Source organism: Octopus bimaculoides, chromosome 1 (genome assembly GCF_046866305.1).
Source record: "Octopus bimaculoides isolate indiv1 chromosome 1, ASM4686630v1, whole genome shotgun sequence".
Taxonomy (NCBI): domain Eukaryota; kingdom Metazoa; phylum Mollusca; class Cephalopoda; order Octopoda; family Octopodidae; genus Octopus; species Octopus bimaculoides.
This window is the reverse complement of record NC_142928.1, coordinates 75324576-75335684: the sequence shown is the minus strand read 5'-3', so window position 1 is coordinate 75335684 and position 11109 is coordinate 75324576. Positions and strand designations below refer to the sequence as shown.

Sequence of the window (11109 nt, the reverse complement as noted above, 5' to 3'; positions counted from 1 at the left end):
TTTACGCCCCCGTAACTTAGCGGTTTGGCAAAAGAAACCGATAGAATAAGTACTAGGCTTACAAAGAATAAGTCCTGGGGTCGATTTGCTCGACTAAAGGCGGTGCTCCAGCATGCCCGCAGTCAAATGACTGAAACAAGTAAAAGAGGAAAGAGTAAAGAGTATATGTGTGTGGAAAATGTGTGAAATCTTTGGTACAGCTAGTTAAATTTGAAAAAAGAAAAGAATTACTTCACTGGATGTTCTAATCAATTTAATTTTCTAATAATATAATTTTACAGTTTGGTTTTATGATCTAGTAAGTTCATTGTCAACTTCGGTGGCGAGATTTTTTAAAGATTCCTTAACTTTTCTGGAGAAATTTCTCGCATTCGTCAGTGGAGATTGTGAAACTTACCTCAGGTTGTATTGTGCTGTGTGATTCTATATATAAAAGATTTGGGTGTGTCTGGGGTGGTGTGTGGGGTTTTGTTAATGAGTGTGAGAGAGAAAGAATGTTAATGAACAAGTGCTGAAAGAAAAGAGTGAATGGTAAAAACAAGATAATTGATTGAGGGTGGAGTTGAGAGGTGGTGAGGTGTTTAAGCCGTGTTTTATGAAGGGCTTGTGAAAGTGATCTTCTGCTGGTTCCATTTGTGAAGTCATTCTTTTCCTTTTTCAAAAATACAAGTACATACATATATATATAATGTTGCTTGTTCCTTCACGAGTCATCCCTGGCTTATAAAGGCTGGTTTCCCGGTTTCATTGGCATATAGGTTCCCCACCGATCCGTCACAAGTGAGCCGCTAGATGCAGGAGGAGGAAAGAGTGAGAGAAAGTTGTGGCGAAAGAGTCAACAGAAGTTCGCTATTACCTTCTGCTGGAGCCGCCGTGGAACTTGGGTGTTTTCGCTCATAAACACACGCATCACCCGGTCTGAGATTCGAGCCTGCGATCCCTCGACCACGGGTCCGCTGCTCTAACCACTAGGCTATGTGCCTCTACCATATATACAGGGGTTGGACAAAATAATGGAAACACCTTAAAATTTCAAACAAATTTATTTTAATATGGGATAAGACTACTTTTGGCAGTAATTACAGGTTGAATTCTACGAGAATGAACTCGTACAAAGTTTGAATTGTTTCCAAAGGAATTTTTGTCCATTCTTCAGCTAAAACAGTCTCCAGTTCTTGTAATGATGATGGTGGAGGATATCGACTCCTTACTTGTTTTTCTAAAATGCACCATAAATTTTCGATAATATTGAGATCTGAAGACTGGTGGCCAGATAAGATGTTCAACTTCACTAGAATGTTCCTTGTGCCATTCAGTAACAACTTTAGCTGTGGGAATTTGTGCATTATCATCCTGAAAGATTGCGTTTCTCTCCGGAAACAGTTCCGCAACCATAGGATGAATTTGATCAGATAAAATACTTAAATAGTCTTGACTATTAATTCCGCCATGAAGAGAAATCATTGGGCCGGCGGATTTCCAAGATATAGCCCTCCAGATCATCACAGATCCTCCTCCATGTTTAACAGTTGGAAGAAAGTAGTCTGGGTCAAATGCTGCTTTTGGCTGTCTTCACATGTATACTCAGCCTGTAGTCGGAAATAAGGTAAAGGATGACTCGTCCGAGAAAATAACATTCTTCCACTGCTCTAGGGATCAATTCTGTAGGTGTTTACTCCATTCTAAACACTTTGCAACGTTTGTTCTTGAAAGTAGTGGTTTTCTCATTGCAGCCCTCCCGTAAAATTCGACTTTGTGCAGCTCACAGCGAACAGTTTTTGTGGAAACTAGGTTCTCGAGGTGGTCGTTAAGCTCTGCAGTAATTTTGTGAGTTGAACTTTTGTGATCCTTTCTAACAATTCGCATTAGAGTCCGACGGTCCCTATCTGAAAGTTTTGGTTTTGTTCCGGTGTTTTGTTTCGACGAGGAGGTTTTTCCCTCTTTCTCAAAAGCTGTCATTACTTTCGAGACGGTACTTCTTGATCCACCAAACACTTCGGTTGTTTTCGTTACACTAGCGCAAGCCAAACGAGCACCGACAATTTGACCTTTTTGAAATTCCAATAGATCTATCACTTTAATGCATTTTAATTACCTTTCCTGATGATATCTGGAAAGAAACAGCAATTTTAGCAAAACGTATTAAGCAACACTAATAATAATCAAAACAAAAAAACATAAAAATAAACAAGCTTTTGACAGTTTTATAAATATTTCAAAATAATGATGATATGATGCCAGGTGTTTCCATTATTTTGTCCAACTCCTGTATATATATATATATATATATATATATATATATATATATATATATATATATATATACATATATATATGTATATATATATATGTATATATATATATATATATATATATATATATATATATATATAGTTACACTCATACACACACGCACATACACATAGTGTATGCATGCATATATGAGTGTATTTATATATACACTTATTATTATATATTCTTCCTTTTGTTATTTATACTGCCATTGGTCATTCGGAGGCATCACTTTTGGGTTTGTTTGATCGATTCATACTAATCTCAATACTTATTTCAGTCTGGTCCTTATTTTCAAGGTTGTGTATTTTGTCGGTTGGCTAGTTTACCATTTTTACTCACTATCAGCCTCATTAAAACGACATGCTTTTCTAGCGAATTTCATAAGGAGATATCTATGTATGTGTAAACAACTATAAAAAAGAGTATAAGTTATATTATCGTTCGGGATCCGAGTGAATACTCATGATACTAAGTGCTGTTGAAGAAGGGAATGGAATGCGCAGTGGAGAGGATCGAATATATAGGGCATAATGCCTGAAATTTTGGCGGTAAGAGTAAATCAATTTCATTGACCCCAGTGCTTAGCTGGTACTTATTTTATCAACCTCGACGGAATTCAATCTCAGAACGTAAAGCCGGAAGAAATGCCGCTAAGCGTTTTGTCCGAAAGGCTAACAATTCTGCCATCTCGCCGCCTTTCTCTTTATATAAATGATAATTTCAAATTTTAGTGCAACACCAGTAACTCCGGGCAGGACATCGACTCCAGAGCTCAAATGGTGCTTATTTTATCGGCCCCGAATGATGAAAGACTACCTCGGCGGAAATTGAATTCAGAACGTAAAACCAGAAGAAATGCTGATAAGCATTTTGCTCGACACGCTAGCAATTGTCAGCTCGCCGCTTTTTTCTTGATATAAATAATATTGATTTCTAACCCAGGCAAAATGCCACATAAATTGAGGAGGCTATCAGATATTAAGGCGGTGGACAGGCACAGAGATGTTAGCAGGCATCACAAAGCACTTGGTATTTCTTCTGACTCTTTACGTTCGTAATTCAAATCTTACTAAGGTCAACTTCACCTTTAATCCCCTCGGGGAAGAGAAAATAAAGTACGTGTCAAGTACTCGGGTAGACGTAGTCAGTGGGCCCTCTTCCCCTCAATATTGCTGGCCGTGAGCCTTGTAACGGACCGGTTTCACGTTCAGAGCTTATACCCCGTGGAAATCTAGTAACAGGCTTTATGAATCCTCGGTCTCAAGAAAAAAGTAAAAATTATCAGACGTACTGAACTTAGTACTCTTCTGATCCTTATTTTATCGACCGTGGAGAAGATACTGTAAAAGTTAACCTCGACCTGAATTGAACGCAGATTTTAAAGTGACATATAGTTACCACCTGTGAAGGCGCATGGCTCAATGGTTAGAACGTCGGGCTCACAATCATGGGACGGTGACTTCGATTCCCAGACTGGGTTGCGTGTTGTATTCTTGAGCAAGACACTTTATCTCACGTTGCCCCAGTTCACTCAGCTGTAGGAATCAGTTGCGACATCACTGGTGCCAAGCTGTATCGGCCTTTGCCTTTCCCTTGGATAACATCGTGGGGGGTGTGGAGAGAGGAGGCTGGTATGCATGGGTGACTGCTAGTCTTCCATAAACAACTTTGCCCGGGCTTGTGCTTCGGAGGGTAACTTTCTAGGCGCAATCTCATGGTCATTCATGGACAAAGGAAGCCTTTACTCTTATACCGATTATACTATTTTCCAACATCTTTGTACAAATAACGTTCACCTTTATATTCGTAAACAATGGTTGACCGCAGAATCTTACAAGGACCCGGCTGACAAGAACCAAATCCTGCATCTCTCTTATACCAGAGAATGGTATTCACCATACAAAGCATCCTTCGAAGGAAAGCATACAGATGTACAATTGCTACAACATTGATCCAATTCGTGCTATATACATAACCTACTGCGTTTATAAAAGATTTATTATTTCTTACATCTAATGTCTTACATAACGAATGATACACTGAATTTAATTCAGCAAAGTATATGAATACATTACCAATTAACTACTAATTGATTTAAAATCTACAGTTAGAATACCACGAATTACAAGTTCGCATTGGAGCGTACAATTATTGGTGGGGGTTTTTTTTATGTCACTATTATGTTTATAAACGTGCGTATCTAGATCCATTGAAAGCAAATAGTATTAATCTCCTATAAAATAGAACAAGAAGTATATCTAATATGTTTCTTTACAGTCACATTGTTTTTAAAATAGTGGAGCCTTTTCTTTCCATGTTTTTAACTGCGATTGGAAATCGTAATCGACAAGAATCGAACTTGTGTTGCGGCAATTGATAAAGCAGCTTATCATGCGTATAAATATAGACTTTAGTCTTAACTTCTGAGCTTCTCGTCTGAAGTTCGAAGGAATATTAAATAAAAAGAAGACAGAAATCTTCGATCGACATTTATTTCATTAAGTGTTGAAGAATTGTCATAGATCAATAATTCTAATTTCCAATCTATTTTTATTACTAATGAATTTATAACATTTTAGAAACTTTCATGGTTCGTTGCCAACATGATGCCACTGATCGAATGTTTCCTTCATTGATTCAGTTTCTTTCTTTTTTCTTTTTTTTATATTTCAATTGTTTGTATAATTATTTTTATTTTATCCATAAAAATAACTGAAATGATGACCGAGACACTTGAGAATTGAATTAAATTCCTTGTAATATATATTAATTCCATTTAGTCTCCCGTTCAAATCGTGCTAAAGTTGAATTTACATTCTCTTCAATTTCACCAAATACTATACAGCTCTTTTCTCTCAATTTACGTTGGACTTGCTTCTAGTCACATGTAATATTATCAGTTATGAATACGTGAGTTTGAAGTAAATCCAGTTTTGGGATTTCTGATGAAATCATTTCACAATTATTTTTCTAATGGTGTTACAAAGGGGTACGAACATCACAATAAAATCTGAGATCTTGCGTTTTACTGAAAGGAAGTGACTGGCACTTTATGCACCACTTTGCTGTGTTTTGCAGTGAGTGGAAACCAATTTCGATTCTATTTAATTTCTCATCTAAAACTACTTTAAATAATTCTCAAACAGATAAAAAAAAATTAAATGTAGGTAACAAATTTGTCTTTTTTTTCCTCTCTTGGAGTCTCTCCCAATTCAATGATTTTTTAAAATAGATTTAGGAATACAAAAATAGGGAGCAGTCAATAAATTATAAGTCTGATAAAAGAAACGAAATCTAAATAAATTCATCTACATTGATTAAGATATTATTTGTTTGGATGTTGAAGTTGTAAATCCTAGATTGACTGCGTAAAATTATAATGCATCCTCATAATGTTCGGTTTCCATACAAGCAGTTTGTAGACAATCTCCTATTTAATGGCTAAAAGAATGTGTATTGCTAGTAGGCTTCTTAAGCTTAGAAATCTATTGCTTTTTCTCTTAATCTGCTCACATTACTGCAATTTATAGAACGGGCAGAGTAGTGGGTTTCATACTTTACTTTGATGCGTCTTACTCTTTAACCTCAAGTGAAGTCTGATCAAGCATGGCATAATCAAATGCGCCCTAACCGTTGCCATCTTGATTTTTTTTATTAGACATAGAGCATTTAGAATTTCGTTATCCACGGAGTTATTTTATTACGTTGAGTCAAAAATTTTGCAATATTTTGGTAACAAATAATAATCTGAGTGAGTTAGGTTCCGAATACATGCTTGGTTTGGCATCAATTCGAGTCCCTCAAGTTCCTGGAGTTCATTGCGGATCGTTCGAGTGGCGTGAGATCTTGTGTTGTCTTGTTGAAGAACTCGCTACTTTCTGTTACCAACGCCGGGTATTTTTGCAGCACAATGACATTTCTTCCAGCTGTTCGGAGTACAGATTAACGTCGATGGTTTGACCGTCCAGAACGAACTCGATGTGATTTATCTCCGCTCATGCAATAATTCCACCAATAGCAGAGTATCACCTTGTGTTCGAAACGCCCATGTTTGGCGACAGGTTCTGGAAGCTGACCCTTGCTTAACCTTTACTTATGCATGTTAGGACTGCAGAAAAATGGCTTCCTTCTTGCTGCTCTGCCATAGTAGCCAAGTTTGTGGAGATACCTGACAATTCGTTCTGCTATGACAGAGACCATGCAACGAGGATTATCCTCCACACTTCTCTTAACAAAGCGAAGAAACCTATCAGAAGGTCCTAGTCGACCTGGGCGAAGTGATGTTGACTACTCCTCTCTGGTTAATTGTGCAAATCGCTTAATTAACTGTAGAAAGCGATATCCCAAGGTTTTCTGCGATTTTATGCTAAGTTAACCTTCAGATTGACCCACAAAACGGTTTCTTTGAAATTCGAACAGTTCTAAGGCTTCTTTTGTGTGTGGCATGATTAAACAATCACATATAGAACGTGAACATAACAATGTCAATTGATAAAAAAAATATAAACCTTTTCAAGTTTAAATAAGCATAAAATGATGTTTAATGGGGTGTCTATTTACTTCTATCATGTATGATGGACCCGAGCGAAATAATTAGAGACGAAAACTTACCTCTCTGGCCAATCGCTCATCAACTTTTTCAAGTATCACTTGAAAAGGAAGGTGAGAATAGAGAGACAGTTTTTGTCTCGTGAAAGTTTCATTAAAAGGTGGGTGAATGTAGCAAAGATGGTGCGTGCGAGTGACGATACCTCTTTGAGCACGATCCTATAAATTGAGAAAAAAATTTTAAAAAAAGAGAGAGAGAGAGAGAGAGAGAGAGAGAGAGAGAGAGAGAGAGAGAGCACTTTGCTCTCATGTGTCTATTCCCTGCTGAGGTTACCATGGTCTTTTCCGTAGGCTTTTCTCTCCATGGATAAACCTAATGTTACCCCATTTTACACAATTGACATTTTCTGTGATATACGATACCCCCCTTTTTTTCCCCGCTACCGATCCCTTTTGATCGGATTTTTACATTTTTATTTTACCTTTTTTTTTTCTTTATTTTTAAAGAAAAGCTCTACAGTTGTATTTGTCCCCTCTGTGTGCAGCCCTCTGTGGCTAATAAAAGAAAGTTATCATGTATATATATATATATATATATATATATATATATATATATATATATATATATATATATATATATATATATATATATATACATACATACATATATCTGTGTGTGTGCACGCGCGCACGTGTATACGATAGTTTCGTTCAGCTTCTATCTACCAAATCTACCCACAAGGCCTTGGTCAGCTCGGAGCTATAGTAGAAGGCACTTGCCCAAGGTGCCGCATTGTGGGACTAAACTCAAGACCGAATGGTTGGGAAGCTTCCCAATCACACAGCTACACATGCGCCTATTTGTATTTTTAAACTTATTTTTGTCTGTTTCCTTGTTTACGCCAATAAAATATTTTATAAAACTTTATTTATTAGGCACAATTTGAATTAAAAACATTTTCCCTAAATCACACCCATTCTATATACCTGTTGCGAATTAGATTGCGGCTTGTTGAAATGCGGCTAATAAGCTGTGGTCTGTTGTTCTATATTCAAACCAACGAGTTTTAAATGCGTTGGCTATGAATTTTGTGAAACACAGTAGAGGAAATATAAGCCATTTATTTGCCTTTTGTTGATAATTGGGCGACTACATGGAATCCTCGATTGGAATGAAATAACTGAGTTGAAATGTGATATAGGATCCTTCAAATCTGAATTTCAGATCATCAAACCCGATATATTTACAATAAAGCAAAAAGCATTTGTGAGGAGTTGTTGTTGAGAAAGCAAATAAGATAAACAGTCTCCAGTCGCTGTGGAAAGATTAGCTTCAATGCAGAAAGAAGAAACTATAGCCAAAACAGAAAAGTATAAAACAAAATTGTGAGTTCGTATACAAATAGATAGATAGATAGATAGATAGATAGATAGATAGATAGATAGATTGCGTATAAATCTGTGGGTGGGTGCATGCGTGTGCGATTTACTTAATTACAGCCGATAATTAATCTTGTCACGATTTTAACATAGCCTTCTTTGTATCGATTTCACAAGGTCAATAAAGATCGCAGATGAAACTTTCACATGTCAATTCATCCTGCTTTTCTTGTTTTACCTTGTCTTATTCTTGTTTGACTTCTTTCTTTTCTTCTGTCTTTTTTCCTTTCTTCTTTTGTTTTCGTCAGATGTACGTGATGGACGAGATGGAATTTTGAAGAGTAAAAAGAAGATTGGTTTCATTTTTATGTGCTATGATGTGAAGAGAAAATAAAGCTCCAGACCAGCACCACACCGTTTTCGCAGTAACACAGTCCTGTGTTTTGGCTGTAATAAAAGGATTATAAAGAGATAAAGAGATATATCGTAGACAGTTCATTATAAATTTGTTAATTTACATCAGGCAATTGGATTTTTACCCCGTTTTTTTTTTTGCTATTCAGGTGCCCTGGGTGGCATTCAGCAAAATTCCACATCGTCTCCAAGATGACCGTCAGAGAAATTGTTGAAGATTTCTGTGTGTTGTCTTCGACATCCAGCGTTTCCGCCGGCCAAATCATCATCTGAGAACCAACCCATGGGAAAATGTTACCCGAGTGCCCCTCTAAAACCATGTAGAAGACTTCCGGGAGAACAGTGGTGCTGTGACTGATGATGAGCGCAAGAGGCTAGTGAAGGCACAGGAAATGAGGCATGTCCATCATTGTCGAGAAAACAACTACGTGTTGGAGTCCTTACCTAATGCTGATGATATGGACGAGAGAACAACGACGACGACGACGATGACAACGACGCTCATGATAATGATGATGATGATGATGATGATGATTTTGAAAACAGTGTTTCAGCTGAGTCATGCGTTCGCTAAGTTTTTCAACTTCAGAGTGAAAACATTCTTCCTCTGAGCAGAAAGATAAAATATGAAATGTATTGTTTTTATCATATCATTACTCCAAAGTCTGGTTGATAGTAGAAGTAGCAGAGTGTCATACAAAATGATATGCATTATTGCTACGCCTTTTTTAACTACTAAATTCAAATCCTACCAAAAACGGCTTTGTCTTCCACCTTTCTCTTCCACGTTCGATATTTGTTTTTTTAAATCACTGAAATCCCGGAATTGATCACAATGATATATACTCTTGCCATGAAAATGCGTGGCCCTCTGTCTATACTTGAAACTATTATTTTAATAGCCATCAATTTATTAATAAGCTTTATATTTTCAGAAAATGTGGGAACAAGTTTAAATACATAGATGACGGGATGAAATCTGTAGGTCGTGATTTTGGGATTGCAATCGAACCAATATCCCTTCAGTATTACTTTATAATAGTGTGACCGAACGGTTAAGAAGTTCGGTTCGCAACCACAAGGTTCCGAGTTTAATCCCATTACTATTTTCTATAGCTCCGTGACGATTCATACCTTGTGAATCAAACAGAGTGGACGGAAACGGTATAGAAGCCTGTCAGGTTAATTGTACCGATAATTAAAAAAGCACCGCCTTGTCACACACTGCGTGAACTTGACTCTGTCTGAAAATTATGTTACGGGTGCACGTGTCTATAGAGCAACTGGATTCCCGGCGCCAAATGACGGAGATCCACCATGGTAGTATCAATCTGTGAATAAAGTTTATTTATCAAACGCATTTTGACATTATAAGTAAGGGTGGTCAACAAAATTAGTAGAACGGTAATTCTCACAATAACAGTAATCCATTAAGATATTCTAGTGAGTCCAAACACAAAATTCTTCCATTTAAGGGAGTTATCACACTTTCAATAGGTATTCCTTGATCACTCCTACCAAAATTAAACTTAAGAAACATTTATCCAAGCAAATTAACTCCGTCGGTTACGACGACGAGGGTTCCAGTTGATCCAATCAACGGAACAGCTTCCTTGTGAAATTAACGTGTGCAAATGGCTGAGCACTCTATACAGACGTGTACTCTTAACATTATTAGCTGATATGATTGCCTTAAAAATCAAAAGTGCAATTGAAAGCCAGAAAAGAGCTGTTTCGAAATCTTACATCGTTCTGAAGATTTTAATACTGGTTCTATGATGCACTACCAGAAATATTTGTTGCAGCAAGAATTTGTAGAGTAACCTCTTAGAACACAAAAAAAAGTATTCTGCGAACTCTTGCATTGCAATGTTGATGTATTTTATTCGAGTGGGAAATCTTCCGTATTCGGTGAACGATTTTTAATGAGTCATTTTAGGGAGCAACATCTTTGTCAAATGTTAACGCCAAAATACTGTCATCCAGAACCACATCATCTCATCATATCTTTGTGCCCTTTTGACCGTACAAGTATTGGTTTTAAGGAACCGTTATCTTTGACGTCAACTAATGCATATCTGCTGATAGTTCTTGATCAATTTTCCCGTTTCCCAATCTAATTCAATAGTTCAATAGGCAGGTAACTCGGTTGATTGAACAACTAAAACTTCGTCATTGAAACCGACGACGGAGAAGTATGTATATATATGTATACAGATATATATATATATATATATATATATATATATATATATATATATATATATATATATATATATATATATATGTATACATATATATATATATATATATATATATATATATATATATGTATATACCTTTATCCATATATATACACACATATATATATATATGCATACATACACACACACACATATATATATAGATATATGTATGTACGTATGTATGTGCGTATGTATATATTCATACATAAACATACACACACATACA

At 36.4% G+C, this 11109-nt stretch overlaps 1 long non-coding RNA gene across 2 annotated transcripts in view; it reads left to right on the top strand.

Annotated features, from left to right (window-relative positions):
* LOC149137589 (uncharacterized) overlaps positions 1-8755 on the top strand; it is a 14679-nt gene extending 5924 nt beyond the window's left edge. Inside the window, exons 3-4 of one of the 2 annotated variants that reach the window (XR_016238751.1) lie at positions 1734-1827; positions 8532-8755. This is a non-coding gene — a long non-coding RNA (uncharacterized LOC149137589). The remainder of the gene's footprint in view (positions 1-1733; positions 1828-8531) is intronic. The other variant, XR_016238743.1, reaches the window with a different exon arrangement.
* The last annotated feature ends 2354 nt before the right edge of the window (positions 8756-11109 follow it).